The 20794-nt window shown below is 38.2% G+C and overlaps 2 pseudogenes; one reads left to right on the forward strand and one right to left on the reverse strand.

Moving 5' to 3' along the window:
- The first annotated feature begins 13384 nt into the window (after positions 1–13384).
- On the forward strand, positions 13385–15444 carry LOC140931942 (uncharacterized; annotated as a pseudogene).
- A 197-nt stretch (positions 15445–15641) lies between these two features.
- On the reverse strand, positions 15642–16739 carry LOC140931943 (uncharacterized; annotated as a pseudogene).
- Positions 16740–20794: the final 4055 nt, after the last annotated feature.

The following is a 20794-nucleotide window of genomic DNA, read 5'->3' on the forward strand; positions in this document are numbered from 1 at the left end:
TGTTCCAGTGATTTTATTACCTCTGCAAAATGCGTCCCTGATGGATGAAAATCCCCAATGAAGCAAAATTTTCGTATGTCTCCTGTACGAGGCAAAGATCAAATGATTGACCTGAATTTGTGTTTGTTGGATGTCTTGTTAGGGGGATTTCTGGGCTGTTCTTGTGGCTCCTTTTAAATGAGGCTTGTTTCTTTTACTCTTTGTTGTGCTTTACAAAAGGAGGAGTTTTATTTTATTTCAGTGAACTGTAATACAGAGGAGCTCATGACTTATCAAAAGATGAGTCCCATGGCTCACCATATCTATTTGTTAAAATCCACTGTTGTTCTAAGTCATAAACTGCAGACAAACTTGAAACATTCAAAATAGTCTTTCAATAAAGAGTAATGGCCAATTTTCCTTTCAACAGGCTTATTGGTACCAGTTTCCACAGAAAACAAAGGTCTGGGGGGGGCCATAAAGGTCATGCTCGCATGTACTGGCTGTGGGCAAAGAATCCATTATGCAAGCAGCGTGGTTTGCCTCACGGAACGAAGAAGAAACTGTGTGTCACTTGCCTTAGGTCTGTGCTTCCTCATCTGAGGGCATGGTTACCCTTCCTATCACAAAATTCTCAAGTTAGGTTTGGGAATTCACACCCTTTCTCATGTTAGTTTTTATAATATGGTTAAATTGGCTCATCCGTGTGTGAAATCTGTTTTGGATGGGATTTGTTCAATGGGCAAAAGTGAAATGAAAGACAAACCCCACTCAGAGCTTGGCAGCTGGAAGAAAGCTGTGACCACTTCTGATGGCTGCTGGCTTATTAGAGGACTTCATAGCCAATGTTGTACTTTTGTCGTTATTAATTTCTTAACTGGGTGTACGTTATATTATGGTCATTCTGTTATGAGGGGCTCAAACAACATATATGATTCAGATCTCTGGAAGGGTACTTCAAAGGCAGTCGAGGGTCATCTAGCTGAGGTCTGTTTCACTAAAGCTAAAGAGGAGGGTATGGTGGTTGCCATAAATTGGCAAGATGCTGACTCCTTGTCAGCAAAATCATTTCGCTTTGTGTTCCCTGACAACTCCCTTAGCCGTGTCATGCTTTGTGGAGGTCATGTAGGTCGTGCACATGGCAACAACCTTAAGGAATATAAGGAGAAAAAGTCTGTGGATTTGTCTGTTGTGGCCACTCACCAGAAGGATTGTCCTGAGCTAGGAAGAGCAAAATGTGAGTGTGCTGGCAAGCGAGCCCACTCGAAAACCTGTGGTTGTATGTCAGATGAATTTCTGGCTAGAGTTAAAAGCAACCACTTTTCAGCACTGAATCAGGCTGGGAATGACCCAGAGGAATATGCCAATCGTATGCATATCCTGGGGAAATATCATTCCCGTGACTTTCATGAGTGGATTGGAGATGATGGCAAAACACACAGATGTCCTTGGCACCCCCGACATGTTTGCTCTTGTGGCAAATGTGACAAACAGGATAGTGTAGACCGTGCAGATAGTGGAACAGGAAGGCAGGTAGATCCGGAGGAGGGTAGGGAAGATAGTGAAGATGGCAGCAAGGTAGCGAGGATAGTGAAGATGGTGAAGACAGTGATGGGGAATACAATACTAATTACAGTTGTGAGGGTAAGCCCTATAAGGTCAGGGGGAGGGCACTTACATGTGAACTCCACAGCCTTCTCTACAAGATTGAGTGCAATCGGATTGCAGAGAAGGCAACGGAGGTCGTACATTCAGTAATGGGGAAGGGCCATTCCAATTTACCCGAAAGTAAATTTAGTGTCCTCACAAAGTTCAGACCTAAGGACACGAACCTCCACCAAATTTATTATGAAGTATCAACAAATATGGGCCTTTGTCAGAGTAACATGACGTACCTTATAAAGCGCAAAGGCAATACTTATCACTGAGTTTTGAAATTATTTGGAAAGATGGGATTGCCTACTGTGGACGGCATTGAGGCAGTGACTGCAAAAGAAAATGAAGAAAGGATGAGGAGACTGGAAAATCAGAAAACAGACAGGGCCAAGCAGAAGAGAGTGGCCTTTAAACAAAAGCGTCAGCAAGAACAAAAGAAGAGGTACAGTACTTGATTGAGTTGCTAGGCTATCATGTTCATTATATTGGCAATGAAAATGGTTCATTTATTGCACTGGCTATGCTTTGGGTGAGTTTTGTTCATTTGGCTGTGGATTATACACTGCTCGATAACATTATTGATAATGATATAGCTGTAAGATGTAGAACATTAATGTTTTAATCAATCATCCCTGTCACTTGAAATCCGGAGTACCACTGTTGAGGCCTCAAATGTAATAAATGACGCTAAATGTAATAAAGGTCCTAAGTGTAATAACTTTTGGCCCTAAATGTAATAAAGCTCCTAAGTGTAATAACTTTTGGCCCCAAAATGTAGTGAAGGGTCTAATTATATGTGTAATCGGTTTTAGCCCTAAATATAATAGAAGTCTTAACAGTATACATGTATGTAATATAACAGCCCCAAGCTTGATAAAGTCCATGACTGAAACATGCGACGATATTAATGTTATAGCCAGCTGGTGATTCACTTTGTTCGCCCTATTGTAGTCTTCATAGATATTCATTAACTTAGAAAGCGGCTAGAGCGCTGAAGAAGTAGGAGAAACACTTAACTACGTCTCGATCGTGTTTCCTACTACATCCCTACATCGTGAAACGCGAGTTATAAACAAATGGAATCTACACAAAAGTTTTCAAAATACAGTAGTTATTTAGTAATTGAAGGAAGTATTAATGTTCATTAGAAACAATCGTGGTAAATTGACTACTTTTGCCTAATGTATGGGGTTTTTAATGTTGCGCCAAAAAGAGAAATGTTTTTTTTTACCATTTTGCAAAAGAGTATGTCGGTCGGTCCATACAGAATGCTGTGAACACGAAGTTATATATAAACAGCAAGATATTAAGGGCAGTATATCTTTATAGTTTTTCTGACTTCCCGACTTTGATTTTAATTTCTACCAGGAGTACTTCTTGAAGTGAATTTTTATGCTAACTTTTTTTCCAGGATTTCACCACATGAATGAAATGACATTTTCAAATAGCAGCTGGCTTTCCTGTTTTTCTAGCGAGTATATAAGGAACTCTTCTTTGAAGACCCAAAATCTTTTTTTTAGAGCTTAGAAGAAGAAGAAGAAGAAGAAGAGGAGAAGAACAAAATGATGATTGTGATTATGATGATAAAGGTGGTCCAACCACTCAGTCAACTTCCAAATGAAATACTCGACAAAATAATAGACTTCGCATTAACTGGAACTGACATAAGTATAATTAGCAGCTATAATTCCCTTTGCCAGCTTGGTGAACCCTTTAAAGAACTCTCAATGCGTTATATTCGTTGGCTACCACGAATAAGCTACAACAATCGCAACACTGCGCTAAGTGGCTGTTTCAGCTTGCGCAAGTTGTGCAAAGAATTTGGCCCATACAGAGACAATGCAGAGATATAATAGCCAGCCCCAGATGGATAAAGGCGTGGGTTGAGCTGTTGTTTGCTGGGGTTGGAACTTGGTTTTATGTTACCAATGTATGGTGGAAAGGACGAGGGAGCAATTAAAGTACACTTACTTGCACCTATTTGTTAACAGACAAAGTAAAAACAGTTTCGCTGATTTGTGTTATTGACTCAGATTAGAAATGATGGTGGCACTACAGGCTGCAATTTTGCATTTAGGCCTCTGCCTATGAAGCAGATTTTTTGTAGTTCAATCCAACGGATGAAGTTACAGTTTCTTGAGAAAATTTGCTATAATAAACGAGGCTCTTTTGTTTTGTTACATAAGTTTTAAGATACGTCAGTCCTTTTTTGACAATAAGGAGTTCTTAAAAAAAAATTGCTTCATATCATGGACCTCTGTTTTCAAGTTGTCGTTAAAGAAGTATTATTGATAACAATGCTAACTATTCAACCTATTTACAATTAATCACTATTCGGTCAAAGGACTATTTACAATTCACTTCGATTAAACATTCTTTGTGATAATGATATCAATAACTGAATAATAAGTTGTTTCTCAAATGGCTATATAGGGGATCAGACACATTCTGGCACTCAGTTAACCTGTAATAAGGCTAAAAGCAAACGCTATGAATCGTCTTATGACATAAAGCATATAAAAAGCTGAATGAATTACACTTGGGACCTTTATTACATTTAGGGCCAAAAGTTATTACACTTAGGACCTTCATTACATTTAGGGTCAAAAGTTGTTACACTTAGGACCTTTATTACATTTAGGGTCATTTATTACATTTGAGGCCTCAACACCCCCCTTCCCCCCACCCTGGGGGTCAGTTGTGGTAATTTTCTTAAACATTACTTTTTTCCTTACAAAGAATTTGATTCTTTTTCTCTCTTTTGTTGTTGTCTTTTATCAGGCATCAATTTACTACGCGTCAAAGAATTGTCCACACCTATGGAAATGAGGATGATGGGGATGATCTGGATGAAGATGTGGCCTTGGCAGCGGTATTACAGAACACTCGTGGAACTGAAGTCAATGCGACAGCTGGGCCATCTAGGGCCAATTCCAAAATGAGCGTGTGTGGAGGAACTGATTATCTCCGTAGATCAGCATGTTATGCCCATTAAATAAGAGGCATTCAAAGTGACACTTTAATTATTTTGGGAAAAAGTAAATGAGGTACAATATTTTTATCAGTGCAGCCCAGTAGGCTTTGGGTGAAGTATTTTAATAAGGTGATCTTTTCAGTATTGTTGTTGATACTCACGAAGGAAAAGTCCACAATAGCTTGATTTTGAATGGAAAGTGGTAATTTATTGTTACCATGAATAGAGTTTGAATCACTGTTTCTAGGAGCATATATTAAATTGTCTTTCACCATGTCTTTCACCATGTTTGTTAAAAAAATTAGTGTTTTCATTCTACCAGGAAGCACACATGAGTTTCTTTTTAGAATTTCAGTCGAGCTTATTAAAAGCCTGAATCCAGTTCTGAAAATTTTTACAACACGTGCTTGCTGATGAAAAATTCCTTGCACAGTTGAAACATAACACCTATAGCTATCCTCGTGTATTTACTTTTGTGTGTATGTTTCGTCAAGAAGAAACTTTGCTTCAATAATGAATGAAATTCACAATACCAAGCAGAAGCAAACCAGACAATTTGGTTTTGAGGGTACTTACTGCCAGGAACGTGAACATTTCCCAGTATATAAACGCTTGAAGGTCTTTATCCGGTGCATCGTCCGGTTTGCCCGATAGAGACCTCACATTTGCCAAAAGCTTTCTTCGCCGAACGGGTAATTCAAGGCTGAAAGAAAGAAGAAGTGATGGTCAATAAGAATATTTAAAATGTGTAGAATCAGATGATCGACAGTAAATAATTCAACCAAACAAATCTTACCCGCAGTTTAACGCGTAGAGGTTCCTCACCTCGGAGGAAAAGGGCAAATGAAAATAAAGTCAAAATCCAAAGCCACAATCCGCACATTCCCTTAAAAGAATAAAAACAAGCAACAACTTGTTATTAAGGTTAACTCAAGCAAATAAACAAACCCAGGAGACAGAATTAAAAAGGCATCTCTCTTTTTATACAACTGGAATTACCATCTATTTTACAGCTGTTTAAAAAAGAGGAAAACTATCTACATATTGTTTATTCTAATAAATTACGTAGTTCTCTGTAGTTCAGTTCCCTCTCAAAACCCCATTATATAATGGAGCTATATAGCTCCATACTTTTCATATAAAATGTTATGGCACGATAGAACCACTCAGAATGTCTACTGAGTGACCCTCGCTGGTGTGGGTACGGATATTTTCTAGCACAATACTTATATATACACCTATTTCAATTAAGGTTGCTCCCGTGAACCATGTTTCATAGCCTGCAGTGCACTATGGCAAACCCTTTTGTAGCGGGAAGTTTAGTCTTGTTCACATTCATTGAAATAATGGAGACCATTTTTGAAAAGACGTTAAAGAGAGCTTTCAAGTCAAATGGCTGCTAAAATTCTTAAGCATGTGTGAGCTGAAGAATTTCATTTTAAAAATCTAACAGTAAGAAATTAGAAGCCTCTTCTTTCAACAACATTAAATGAATAGGGTTTTACCGCCAGACTAAGCTGCGTTTTCTCATGGGCCAGAAAGCTGGTTATTTCAATAAAACAAATCAACTGGCCTATTCTTTTTTCTATTTAGTGTTTAAAAAAATGGCCTCTAAAATAGATATTTGCGTAACGTTAAGTTATTTATTGTAGTTCATGAACAAACACCTTGAATTTCATTTTTATTTAACTCCATCGAAAATGCCCACGTGCACGAGCCAAGCAAACTCGTTGAAAATTTGCAGCATTTGCATATTTCCACAGAGAAAAACCTAACCTCAAATCACTGTATAAATTAAAAAGCCTAGAATTCAGTGTTTTGTAACACATTGTCTTAGATAACGTTCTGCTGACATAGCATAGAAGCGTCAGCAGCATTTGCTTTCTAGGTTTCTAGGTTTCTAGGCTCGTTGCGGGTACAAAACTTCCGATTCTTGCTAGACTTGCTACAGTAATGCACCCGCTGGCTATGAAACATGGATCATGCATCATTCTTCTCTGAAGCAACCTTCATTGAAATAGGTGTATATGACAGTCACTATATATACATATGCAGAATTATTATATACACATTCTCAAATTCAAAATAAATACCTCAATTATCTTTAAGCAGTATTCGCGCATTTTCAACAACTGATGAGGGTAAATGGAGGGGCCTTTTTAGGCTCGTATGCCACCCTCCCTTGACATGCATCTTTTCTTGTTAGCCGCGATGACCTCCTCACAAGCTGCTTTATGGTCTGTTTTACGGCTAAAAAGTCAAGAACAGTGAGCAGGTTGGATGGATAGTTGGTTAGATGGACTGTGATAACTTTTGTTAACCCTTACACACCTGCGTAGGCTCCATTTTTGGAAAATTACACTTTATGTTGCTTATTTGAAGTTGTTTATTGGATTATTCAATTGCAATCAGTTTTTTGCCATTTTGGACTGACTTTTTGGCAATATTTACTTGCTGTGCTAATGATAACCTTTAAAAATGGCGTCAGTCATGAATGGGGTTGATCGACCTATATTTAAAGCACCGGATATGTCTACTTTCTGAATATGTCCGATTATAGCTACTTTTACCTCAAAGGGAACTTTTGATATGTTATTTAGTGTTTGTATGTCAAAACTGATGCAATTGTTTAGATTTGCACTAATGTGCGTGGGTGTCTGTAAATAAAAGGAAGACTGTTTAATAAATGTGCATATCCTGCAATTATGTATTAATTAACTTCCGCTGACAGGGTATAAATCACAGGTCAACTTCAACGTTATTTAAATTTGGAAAAATAACAAAAGATACGTCATTGGGACTGGCTTGGAGTTAGTGAGGCTATTTGAGGCAGGCCAGGCTACATAATTTACTACAAACTACACAAATACAAAGAAATTAGACGTTGTATAAGTATATAAATTTCACATTAAATAGATACTATTCTACTTAAATGCAAGGACAATATTAAAGTGAAATGTTAAAAATAAAATAAAATGAAAATAAAGGACGAGAATTACTTTTTGATTTTCACAACGATCGTATCCACATCTATATAGGAGTCTTCAGTTTCAAGGATATCGGGTAGCATTTCTTTTAGTGATCTTTTAAAAGCTTTTTTTTGTCTTTCTTTAAGAATTTGAGGTATCCCATTCCAAATTTTGACCCCAACAAGCAAAAAAACAGGTAGAGCTAAAATGCACGCAGATTATCAATTTAACTGCGGAGAATTATTCCTTTACCTGGGGAATTCATAGGATTCCCATTGGCAATAACTTTTTGGGGCCCATCTGGTAAAACTTTGATGGATTGGCTGTAAGGGCCTGTGTGCCCAAAACATTAAACCAATATGTGAAAGCTGCAGCATGGCCTCTCACAACTGGAGACTTAAGGCCACAACAGCGGAGTGTTCCCAGCCTCTTGCCTTTTGTCTCACTTAACATTTCTGAAAAAAATTAAATTAAATAGTTTTCTTTTTTGATAAATTAGTGAGCCACATCCTATAAAAATGTAAACATCATGTTCACGCTGGGGATTTTTGAGGCAAGATCAGGCCACTTCTTTCTCGTGAGGTAAAGGGTCAGCGGTGTCATTAGTTGGCTTTCTCAAAATTAAAAATGGTGGACGCAAGTGTAAACAAATTTGAAACGACTGTCCTCTCTACCCTACAGCTGGCTCAAGATGAGCTGATAAGTGCAGGAATGGAAAGTTCCCAAACGAATGAGGCTTTCCGTGAGTTAAAAATGTGGTTGTCTTCAGTTTCGAAAAGGCATTTTGGAGGTATTCGAAAACAACACAAGCACGTGCTCTTGGCAGCATTTCCCATGCTGACAAGTATTTCAAAAAGATGGTATAAAACATTCATGCGACGAATGACCCCAAGGTGTGGAGTGAAAAATCCATGGAGAGTTATTGTTTCGGAAAATCTCAGCAGGGATCTATTTGGCATGGTTCAACAAATTGCTACCAGAAGCTCTTGCGGGGTTACCATGCACAGTACAAGCAAGCGCATTGTAATGGTTTTTACCAGGGAAACGAAGGTGCGACGTCTGTTTTGTGAGATTATGGATTGCGAAATCGAGGAAGACAAATTCCTTAAGAGATCGGCAAGTGGTAAAAAGAAAGTGCAAGCTATAATCAATGAGGAAAAGGAATTTGGTGTGTCTTTTAATTGTACAACTGAGGAGATCACATTTGATTTCTTTTATGGAGTATGGAATGAATATGGCTGGCCTCAACATATTTAGGACTCATAGAAAACACAATTACTCGAACAACTTTTTTCATTGATTGTTTATTTTCTGCACTAGCATCACTGCAAAATACATTTTCTCAACAGTTTAAATTGTGGGAACAATAAGTTTATTTCCTTAGTCTTAACGTGTAAAATATATAACATTCATAATTTCAGTGTTAACAGAATAATGTTAAAGTTTCAACAATTGACAATTGCCCAACAATAAATAGGGAACAATAAATAAGTTTCTTAACGTAGTCTAAATGTGCAAAATATGTAACATTCATAATTTGTGTTAACGAATGTTCAAGTTTCAACAGTTGACAATTGCCCAACAATAAATAAGTTGACATAACTTTATTCTAAACAAGTATCAAAACTGTTTGATAAGTAAGTATCAAAACTTTTATGTTTACATTAGACCCCTGGCATTAGCTGCTAAACTCTTAGCCTGAGCAGTCAGTTTACCTTGCTTTATACAATCATCAATAGTCTGCTGTATGGGATGACTGCAGAAAGTACATTTAGCCTCCCCTCGGGGTTTCTGATTGCCACAATGACAAAATGTGGCAGTGAAGCATCGTGCAGGGATATACTTATTCCTGGTGGGTGTGTGTTTAACCAAATCACACCCATTTTCCCTAAGCCAGATAAGGGAGATGTATTCATGTCTGAATACCTGTACCCAACGTGTTGAATGGTGGGGGTTTCGAGCAAATCTGGCGAGAGAGACATGTTTAGATTCTCTGCCCTCCATTGTGTTGACCCCAAGCCCCAAACCAAGCTCCTGTTTAATTTGTTTTGTGTGAGCTGCCACACAATGGCCAATAGTCCAAGTAGTTGGAGAGACTGATGAAAAGAGTGCACATGCCCTAAAGTAATTGCGTGTAACACCTGTTAAACTTGTGACCTCTTCGTCTGTCACTTTAATTCTGCTGAATATAGACACAGAGTCCCTTAGGTTCACAGCAATAGTAGCAAACACATGCAAAGCAAAATTATGAACTGGTTGGTCATCTCCTAGTTCAAGAGCAGAAAGCAATGTCATGAATTAATGACACATTATCAAGGATTCTTTCCCTGTGAACCTGTACTCAAGGTCCTTGTTTTTCAAACGGCCGTCACATAACCACTTCCTCACCTTTTTAGCAAGTCTTCCGGCCTTTAGGGTAAACCTTACTGTTTCGTAATGCCGTTTAAAGCAGCTTGAGGCAGGAGTGTCATTGACACTCTCACAGCTACTTACATTGGTACGTGCTAACACATATTTCAAGACAGTTGAATACCACTGTTGCCATCCATTGTTTTTGACATGCAAGGGTTCCACCTTAACTTTGTCAATTGCTTTACCTAGCAAGGGGAGGAATTCCTGTCGAGACTTTTTTTGTGCAATGAATGAGGTTACCTTCTGTCTAATGGTAGCTGGCTTGAGGTGCGAACCGGAACTGCCAAGCTCTTCTTTCTTTTTAGCTACAGCACCTGCTACTGCAATTCTCTGTGCATAACCCCAAGGTTGCCATTTGTTTGAGGTTTTAACCCCAAAAGTGGCAGTAACATCACCAATATCATCTTTGTTGATGTTAGCGAATGACGAGAAATATTTTGCAGAATTGGAAAGTTCACCGGCGAGAAATGCTAAGTATTTCATGTTGTTCGGGAACATTTCAAAAGAGAATGATACTGTGATGTCCTTGCCATCAACATTTACAGGGAAGGTTTTCTTCTCTACTTCATTCATTTCGTTAGCTAACTTACACACATAGCGTCTGATGGGTTCACAATCCTCTTTACAGTTTGCTCCTATAAAAAGAAAATTTTCTTCGTGGCTGCAAATTCTGGGACCACAATTAAGAAAGCTCACTAACCAGCTTAAGGCTGTGTCATCTTTGCCAAAGGGGGCCCCATACCCCCCTATGGCAACCTTAAAAGATCCCACCCCCTTGCCAAACCAGTTAAGTTTATCAACACGGTGCTTATTAACTTCTAAGTAGAACTGAGCTAGTCTCAAAAGCAATTCAGTGAGATTTCTATACTTCCCATCTACTTTGTCTGAATCATCCAAACCATCACACAGGGTTTCTCTCACATCATGTAAGGTGCCAATGTTAATGGCATTTACCTTAGCCATCAATTCCTTGTAAGGCATGAGTTTGGGAATTAGGCAACTCTTTATAAATTTAACATGTTTTTTCCCTGTATTGTCTTCATCGCTGGTCATACTCGAAGATAACCTGATGCTGTTATACTTAGCTTTGCTGACAAGACCATCTTTATACAATACATTTACACTTCTGACAAAATTAACATCACTGCTTTCAAATTCCTTTACATTTTCATTTGCAATATTAGGAATAACTCTTTCTTTCAAAACAGGGGAAACTGAACACATCTTCCTTAGTTGATCTACAGGAGCACCTGCTATAACAGTTGCAAAAAGCCCATCATAGGCTGGCTTCATGTTGTTTTGGCTTCCTCCATGGATTTCCATAGCTGCCCGTCTAGTCTCATCTTTCTTTCTGTTGGCAGTTCTTTTTGGGCCACTTATGTCACCTTTCTCAGAGAGGGTTGTTGGAGATTGTAGTCTCTTCTCAACAAGGGAAAAGGGAAATATATTTTCTTTCTTGGATTTCTTCTTTGCAATCTAATAAAGTAAATGACTCAATTCAACTTAAAGGGGTAACCAAAATATCAGTAAACAACCCAATTAATATTTATTTAAAAAAACTGGCCCAATATTTGGAATCATCAGTCCTACCGTCCTCAGGTACATTGTATATTTAACCATATACACAGTATCAAATATATGTAGCTGGGGAGACATGGGGACGGGGGGGGCAAAAATCTTTACCTTACAAATACGGGTTCCAAGGAAAAAACAAACATGACATACCGACTGTTGCACCAGCCCTCCTCCCTGTAAGTAATGGGCAGTCCCTTATGGGTATAATTAAATAATTAAGAGTTGTTCTTGTTGATGCAAGTCACATACCTTGTTGTTTAACTCACTTGTACTTCTATCCATAGAACTCACCTATATGATAAGTACACATGTGAGTATACATACATAAATAAATCAGCACTTCCCACCTCTGATCACCCTGTCTCCTGAATTGCTATAGGTATATTGTCATTCTCCATGTTATTAAATGGTAATGGCCATAATTGAAACAAAGGAAAATCAAAATTACACCATAACATATAAGTAAATAAATGCTGGCAACAGTTACACACGATTTTAATTTATGAAATCAAGCTTTGCTATAACGCTCTCTTACCCTATCTTGAAGACGTTTTAGTTTTATCCGCTTCCTGCTCAGGTCGGTGTTTGTTTCTATCATCTTTTTCACGAGCTCATCTTGCTCCAATTTCTATAGGGAATCGTGTATAAAACTCATTCTACGTGCCATAATTTCCTCTCAAAGGCACACCACGCATGGAAGCTGAAAGGCAAAAGTAAAAAAATGAGGTCTACATATAACAACTTTGCTGAAAACTCGGGCGCAAATCCAAAATTTGGAAAAGAACAAATTCTTACCTTGGTAACGTTCTTCCTATTGTAGCTTCACTATGCTCAGAAACTACGAACTCATCTACATTCTTTGAAGCCAAACATTGCCAAAAACCCTTTAGCTGTAGTCCTTTTCAGTATTGATTGCTGTTGAATGCAAAAGTACAGAATTGTCTACAGCTATACCACGGCAAAGTTGGTATCAAACGAAAGATCAAGCGACGAAGAAGCCAGAAAATTTGATGCCAGGCGTCAAGACATGACCCCCGGAGCCTGGGGAGCTTTCAAAAAACTTATTTCCAGTCTCTCGAGTTCAGACTGCGCGGCCAATATGGCGGCCCAAATTTTTTTCGCGCGTTTCCGTGGCCAGAAACGACGCACAAAATCCCCAGCATGTTTCCAGCTCGACATGCGAAAAGTAAATAAAGCACATGGAAGTCAACAAAAACAAAATTAAGTGGAGCATGAGTGTATGTAAACTGCATAAGATAACACAGCATTGAAAAGTTTAAAATAGCCATTTGGAAAAAAAATGAGGGGGCAAATGTGCCCAACAGGCCGGCATATTACATTGGAACCTGCTCCAAAGACAATAAAATCTTTTTGGTTTTACATTGCCCTCTACGATTAAGAAAAGCTATATATAGAATTGACTGTGCATGATTTACTTCCATTAAGTTTAGCGAGAAATAATTTTGCCCATGGTTGGCAAGAGATCAGAAAAAGATAAACTCATTTTTAATGATTATTCCAACTTTATGTGAACGGTCAGTCATGTGTGATATCATCCAAGTTTGCAGCACAATTTGAATACTGACTGCCATAATCCCTTTCACAAGAGTCACGCAAAATTCCATTCTATTTTGGCAAAAAATCCCGGCAGCTTTACATAAATGAAATATTTGCTAGCAAATAGGATTTTTATGCTCCCTATCACTTCCTTCTTAATACTGTTGTATCGTTATAGGCCATTTGCACTAAGAGGTCACGTGTCATTCGCCGCCATGTTGGAGGGCAAACAAATCAGTTGCTATGCGTTACTATGGAAAAAATGGCTGCTGCTTATGACCCGGAAAGGTAAATATATCAAGTTTCCTCGCCATTTTTTGCTTTGTTTCAAAACAATGGGTTACTTGCAGACATGTATGATGTGTACTAGTCAGATTCTATTAAAAATCGTTCATTTATTTATTGCTTTAAAAAATCACTTTCGATGTTCTGTTTACTTCAACAGTTTGACCACACTTCCTCGCTGTTCGAATTTGCAGACTTATTGCCTTTATTGTCGTTTCACTGACCTTTCTCGCTTTCAAAGGGGTGTAAATATTTTGCTTTTTTCCTTATTAGTTCAAATTATAGGCTTAGAGTGATAGGTGGAAAAGATCGACTTAAGTTTAATCAGCTTTTTCTAGCTTGAATTTCTCCAACATAAACTAGTTTTAGAATCGAGTTTTAACTGTCGGCCGTTCTAAGTTTAAGCTTATTCGTACCATAAGCATTGTAAAAGCCTGATTAAAGTCATTTATCATAAGTTATAAAAATTTCTTTAATCGTTACAGAACAGAAACCATCGATCTTTCGCAGTTTCCGTCTCTAACTTTTACTGACGTTGAAAAGTATGCAGCAAGTTCCACAGGATGCGAAAGCACCAATAAAGCCTATAAATTCTTCGCTGAACCTGGACACCTCCACGATATTAAAAGTAAGTCTGAAAATAATTTTTCTATATTCCATAACCATGAATCTTAACAGCAGTCTTAGAGGTTCAAAACCATTTATTTTTATTTTTGGTAGTCACTTATGGAGCTACCGAGGCAGTAGTGTTTGCAAGATGCCACAGATCCATGAAGAAAAAAGAACCAGCTCACTCACTTAAATTGATCATCATTACTGAGAATAAGAAGGTGTGGCCGGTGCTGGTGGCTTTTGTCATCATTTTATTGGTTTGTTGTTCTACCTGGCACACCTGAAGCAACTAGGTTTTAAAAGCGTTCCCGATGACCTAACATGCACGATGGTTGCTCAGAGATGGAGCGTACCAAGGGCGAGACAGATTGAACCCCAGTGTGTCGACAGTGTATTGGTTAAAAAGCCGCAAGAGGGAGCAAACTACAACAAATTTATAAAAAGTACCCTATACTCTCCAGCAAGGCAGTATCCTTTGCTTGGCCCTTAAGAGAAAAATAAGCTCAAAAGTCTCAATCCTGAGCCTTTGCTAGTAGGTTTGTTATCAGAAAATCCTCTGAGCCTGGGAAGTATACAGACCCACTTTGGAAACTTACCAAAAGGTTCTGCATTGTCCTACCAGCAAAGGCTCACAGAACAATACATTATCAATGACTACGGTCAGACAAATTTCCCAGACGTACTACTGTCTGGCGCCGGAGATCGCTTTGTAAACAGCTTGTCCATCTGTTTAGAAAGCACCAAACTTACAAAGTTTCAAACACTTACCGTCACATTAGACATGGCCCGCGACTTGGAACATAAAACAAGAGAACAAAGCGAGAGTGGACTCTGGCACTCATTACGACAGAAGAGAATAACTGCAAGTAAATTCGGCATCGTCGCAAAAAGATTATCAAATTTTGAAACCCTTGTACAACAGCTTCAGCCTTCCAGGTACGTACAAACAGCTGCCATGAAACGTGGTATCGAAATGGAAGGAAGGGCAGCATTTATCTACGCCAGTAAAGAGAAAAAGGGCATGGCCAATGTATACCCTTGCGGTCTTGTAATAAACCCGAAATGTCCCTGGCTGGGTAGTTCTCCTGATAGAAGAGTTTATGATATAGAGGCTGCTCAAAATGGTTCATCAGACCCTTTTGGTTTGTTTGAAAGCAAAGTTATTCAGGAGGGGGTGACGAGTTTTGATGCTGTTTCCTATTTGAAGCGCGATCCGGTTACCAACGAACTAAAACTTAAAGAAAATCATATTTACTACCTTCAAGTACAGTGCCAGCTGGGTACTACTGGGTTAGACTGGTGTGATATTTTTTTTGTCACATTAATGACGATTTATTTTTTTGTCAACGAATTAAATTCGATCCTGATGTTTTCCAGCAAAGTAAAGACCGAGTTGACAACTTTTATTTCAACTATTTTCTGTGAAGGTTAAGTTAAGGTGCACATCGGTAGGTCACAAATTGCAACAGCAAGGTTTTCGTTTTTGACGCCATCGTATCCGGTCATCATGGCACCAATTACGAAATAAATAGTTTTCCAGCCCGATGCCCAAGCCAAGAAAGGGGCAATGTAACTTTCTGTTGTAGTTTATGGCCCATGAAACTAGAGAATTCTCGACCGAACTAAGAGGAATTGCTTTTTAGTATTAAAGGTCCTTGAAAGTTAACCAGCAAACAAGTCACAGTCCAGAGCTGGTTGACAGTACCCAGCAATGACAATGGGATGGGAGTATCATAAATGTGATACTCTTTAATTCTACGAATTGCCCTTTCTACATGAATACGTAGTTTTGCGATCGTTTTGGTTTCTTTAACCTCTTTTGAAGAGAACTGACCCCCACTTGAAAGATAGGGTGGCAGATTTAAGCTCACCCTTCTGCTTGTTAACATGTCACCAATATTAAAACCTTTGTCGGCCATAACGCTGTCATTGGGCTCCAAAAGGTCTAAAATACCACAGCATCTTGTTATTTCTTTATCGGAAGTGGATCCAGTGTAAAGCGCAGATACAAAACTAACTGCTCCATGTGGTGTAATACCAATGAGAGACTTCAATGTTGTGCCACTTTTGTAACTGCTGTACATTTGCGACTGTAACAGAAGAGACAATGGAACCTGAACTCTAATTTCCGTGCAGTCAATCACAACACGAGTATTTGGATAAAAAACCCTAAATTCTTGGGGCAGGTGTTTTTACACAGCTTCTTTTGAAGGCCATATTGGTTGTGCTCCGAGGAAAAAATATAAATAATTGGCCCAAGTGATAACTTTTCTGCTTACAGTAGACTCATGGACATTGAACCTGTGAGCCAAATCCTGCTGGAGGAGGCCCAATCTTATCCTTAGTAAAAAGAGAAATAATTCATCAATAAGCACCATCGTTCTACTACCAGGACGTGGGTTGGAAGACGTGCTACTTGTGTAACAATACTGCATAGATTCTGCGCTAGGCTTAACTATTTCATAAAATGTTACAAGATGTTGGTAACTGACAAAGCCTGTATAAAACTTAATACTATCATTATCCCTTGAAAACCTTTTAAGGCCAAATTTATAAAGCTTTAATTCCTCAACTTGAGCTTTCAACTGCCTTATCTCTGCCCTTGCTGCATTAAGCTGCTCCTCGACATTGGGCTCATCAGGATGGATGTCTTCTCGTTTAGCCTTCTTCTCCGTCTGACAATCACTGCTACCTGACTCACTTTCACTCCTTTTGAGCATTATGACAAGAAAGATTAAGTTGACAAATACTTGATTATATGTTTTTATACTTCTGATTTCCAACGTCAGCATTTTATGTCGGAAGAAATAACAGCACATATTAAAGAAAAATAAGACACCTGTTATCTCACAAGATCACTAAGCATAGCTAAGTCCGGGTGTTTTTATAAAGTTTATTTCCTTAGCCCACAAAATAAGTAAACGGAAACTCATTATAACGGTCATAATAAATTCTTACATAATAATGGTCTTTGTATGTGAAAGAAAAGTTTATTTGTTTGCTTACTCAGGATGTAACTGAAAATGTCGCTCAATCTTTTGCCTTGCCTTTGGGCGATGCCAAGCAAATTGGGTAGGTATTGCCGCTGTTTTAAGTCTCTTTCGGCCCAAATTATTGAGTCCAGGTCGGTAGTCCTCTTCTAAAAAGTGCTCCCCACAAACCCTTGTGCTGTCTGTTATCTAGAAAATTAAGAAGTGAATATTCTAAGCCAGCGACATATCTGCCTATTAAAAAATATAACTCGGTTGTGAAAAAATTGACAAATCAAATACCGGAGACGATGCAATTCTCACCTTAAAATAATGGCCTTCATCCCTGCGAATTTAAGCGATCCACTGCTTTCTTAAGTCAGGCCTGCTTACCGGGCTTGGAAATCGATGAAACGTTAAGTTTTTATAACGGCCATCGTTGTTGCATAATGGCACAACAGTGGTACTTGCTGCCGCCTGCCTGCGCTCAAACACACGTCGAGCAAAAAATAGACATAAGTTAACGGCAATAATTCATCGTCCAATTCAACCCGATCGCTATAATTCTCAATTCTCCTAAGCATCTACATTTTTCCCAAGTGAAATTTGGAGCATATGATGAGGATCTAGTATAGGGCATTTCTATTTAAAAAACGACAACAGGCCGACAAATTATCCAAATGAACATGGAGAAAGCGTTTTTTAAACTGTTGAAATCAACGCACTATCGAGAGCGATTTTTTAAAAGCAATAAATACATCAACAATTTCTTAGAGAAACCATGAATCTTGTACACATCGTGAATGTGTGTAAGTATCCTTTTGTTCCGAACAGAGCCAAACATGGCGAAGAAACTTGATCAATTTACCTCGTGTTTCCGACGAGGCAGCCATTTTTTCCATAGTAACGCATAGCAACCGATTTGTTTGCCCTCCAACATGGCGGCAAGTGACACGTGACCTCTTAGTGCAAATGACCTATTGTGAAAAGGCAGAACTATTTTCCTTGTTATGTAATAGCAGCATTCACGTGGCAAGTGGCCAGCGGTATCCCATATTGACCACACGTACGCGCGATTCTGAGTGGATCAGGGGGGGGTGGTGAACTTGGTAGTTTGTTTGTCCTGACGATCTTGGCCATCGTGACATCACGAAGAGAGAAGCGGTCGTCACTTGTTTCCATCCGCCAAACTGACGTGACGTCATCTGATCTCCGGTGAACAGCTTCGGTTTACGCGTCGGCTTCCTATCGTAAAAACAAATATGGCGGCCACTGTCTGGTCTAGACTGATATATGCTTGTCAGTATACCACTCAAACTAGCGAATGAAGTGAGATTATGTTTGCCAGGATTTACCTAACCGATCTACCTTGTGTTGTTTGGTTAAAAGGCAAATCTTAAGAGAAGGTAGGCCCGAGAAGGTATGATGCGAAAGCTACTATTGACATTTATAGTTTACGTTCAGAAAGTGGCAAGGAAAGACTTAAGCTTAAATTACTTTCTATCGAGCTCACTTCTAAAAGCGTTTCATATGGAGAGTATTCTATATAGAAAAAGATATTTCTGGTTTATCGGCTTAATTCTCAAGCGACGTCATTTTGGTGGATGGACAAGGTTCCATCTATCAAACTGACGTGACAAATGTTGAAATTAACAAACCTCACTATCATTGTGTCATTACAGAGTTTTCATTGAAATAGTCTATGGCATTACACGCCCAATTACTGCAGATTCTGTTAATTTTTCATTTATTTGGAGCTACATTTAATAAGAAACTTACATTTTAAGTACTGACTGCATTTATTTCGCTATTAAGTTTAGTCAGGGGCACCCAACGACAATTTTTGGAAAATATCTGTTCAGAAGACGATTTGAGATCTAGAAATTTCGGAACATTTGTTGTAAAACTCCTTGCTTCCCTGCCTCTCCTAGGATTTTCTAACATCTAAAAAATGGTATAATTGCCAATTTTTAACTGATTTTTACCCTAAAAAGGTCATCTAGAATTTTCGGGAGCCTTTTTTCTGGCTGAAATTTTCGAAAAGGTAAGTTTTGATCCCTATAATTTTTGGATCACTAGACTTTGAGCTAGGAAATCTGAACAGATGAAAAATTTTTTGGGGATAAAAATATGCCTATATCTACCGTTTAAATACTAAAATACGTTTAACAATGCTAAGTTTAAGTGGTTTTCAACTATATTCTCGTTGGGTGTCCCTGTTTAGTCATGATATACATGTAATTTGCATGATTTTAAGAATATCGCAACAACGTGTAACCTAACAACTTAGTTGTAATCTTTTCTTAACATGACAGTAAATAGTAAACAAGGAAAAATATCAAGCCAACTGTCATCAACCAGCTAGTATGCTGCAACTGTTAAACTGTAATGAGACTTCTCAACTGGAAATGGTCAAAGAAAGTTTCATTTGACATATCATTATAACCTTCACAGTTCTACTTAGTTAATTTTATGATTGCAGTATTGTGATGCCTCAGTTTATTAAAACCTACCATCCATAACATTTATGGTCAGTTTTATGCTCATAATTCTAAGCAAAATTAATATACACGTAACGTTCATTTGCTGACAGGTATTTCACGAAACAGGAATTATATACAATGTTTGTAACACACACATACTAACTATATATCAAAGCTTATTCTCTAAAACTACCACTGGTAACAAAATGAGTACTGGTATATGAAGATCATTATGAAATGTGGAGTCCAAATTCTGAGCTACATGTAACACATCTTTGTATTTGCCCAACAATTGGAGAGCCCAAAAGTACTACTATAATATCATCAGTAGTTGCCATAGAGATGGTGTGTGTTAATCAGTAATACCCATTTTTCAGCTTCTCGCTCTTATAACTTGAAACTTTGTCCAATGCCCCAAATTTTGTATGGTGTTATTTCACTAAGCAGGAAAACAAGTATGTTAACAAAATTTGACAAAATATTGAAAAACAGGTTGTGCGAGAAGATTTTCTAGAATTACCAAATGGCATAGATTTCAATAAGGAAAATCTACAGTTTTCTCAAAACAGCACTTTTGTTTCGATGGTGAAAAGCAATGGTATCAAACAATCAGTGGCTTACTCGCTATTCCTCTAGACATAAAACTATACCACAGCAACAGTATAACTTGTCAAAAACACCTTTAAATACTTATAACTTGAAAACAAGTTAGGTGACCTCCATTGTTTATTACACTGAATAGAAATTCATTAGTGAAGATACAGCCTTTTGTTTAAACTAGCAGGGGATTCAGAGGCACCTTAAGATTTTGGAAAAATTAACGTGTAACCTGATGCTAAAAACTTTTAAGCTTTTCAATTAGTAATAAGTTGACATTCTGATTATTTCAACAATAAAAAATGGGGCTCATTTTGAGTTAAAAGCACATGTTGGAGGCCAGGCATTCAATGATAGTACTTGGCAAAACTTTTGTTAGCCACTTTAAGCAGGTTAATTTCTTGAGGAAGATGTAACTTTTGCATCGTCTTTGCATTTGTTGCATCTCCACTTACGATTGCTGTTTATTGCCCAGGCTGGTATTTTCACACAAGTGGGATGATACCATTTTTTGCATTTTCCATTGCTGCACTGAACATATTCTTCTCTGTCATATGGTAGTCTACACACACAGTAAATAGCAACAGATGACTTGATACTGCCCAAGTGACGTGGCACTCTCTTTTCAGTTTTGGGGAATGGTGACATGGCTCCATTTTCTATGCAGTTGACATAATGCTGTCGCATAGATCCTTGGTTATAATTCTGATTTGTGGGATCTATACC

This window comes from Porites lutea, chromosome 3, assembly GCF_958299795.1.
Source record: "Porites lutea chromosome 3, jaPorLute2.1, whole genome shotgun sequence".
NCBI classification, from domain to species: Eukaryota; Metazoa; Cnidaria; class Anthozoa; order Scleractinia; family Poritidae; genus Porites; species Porites lutea.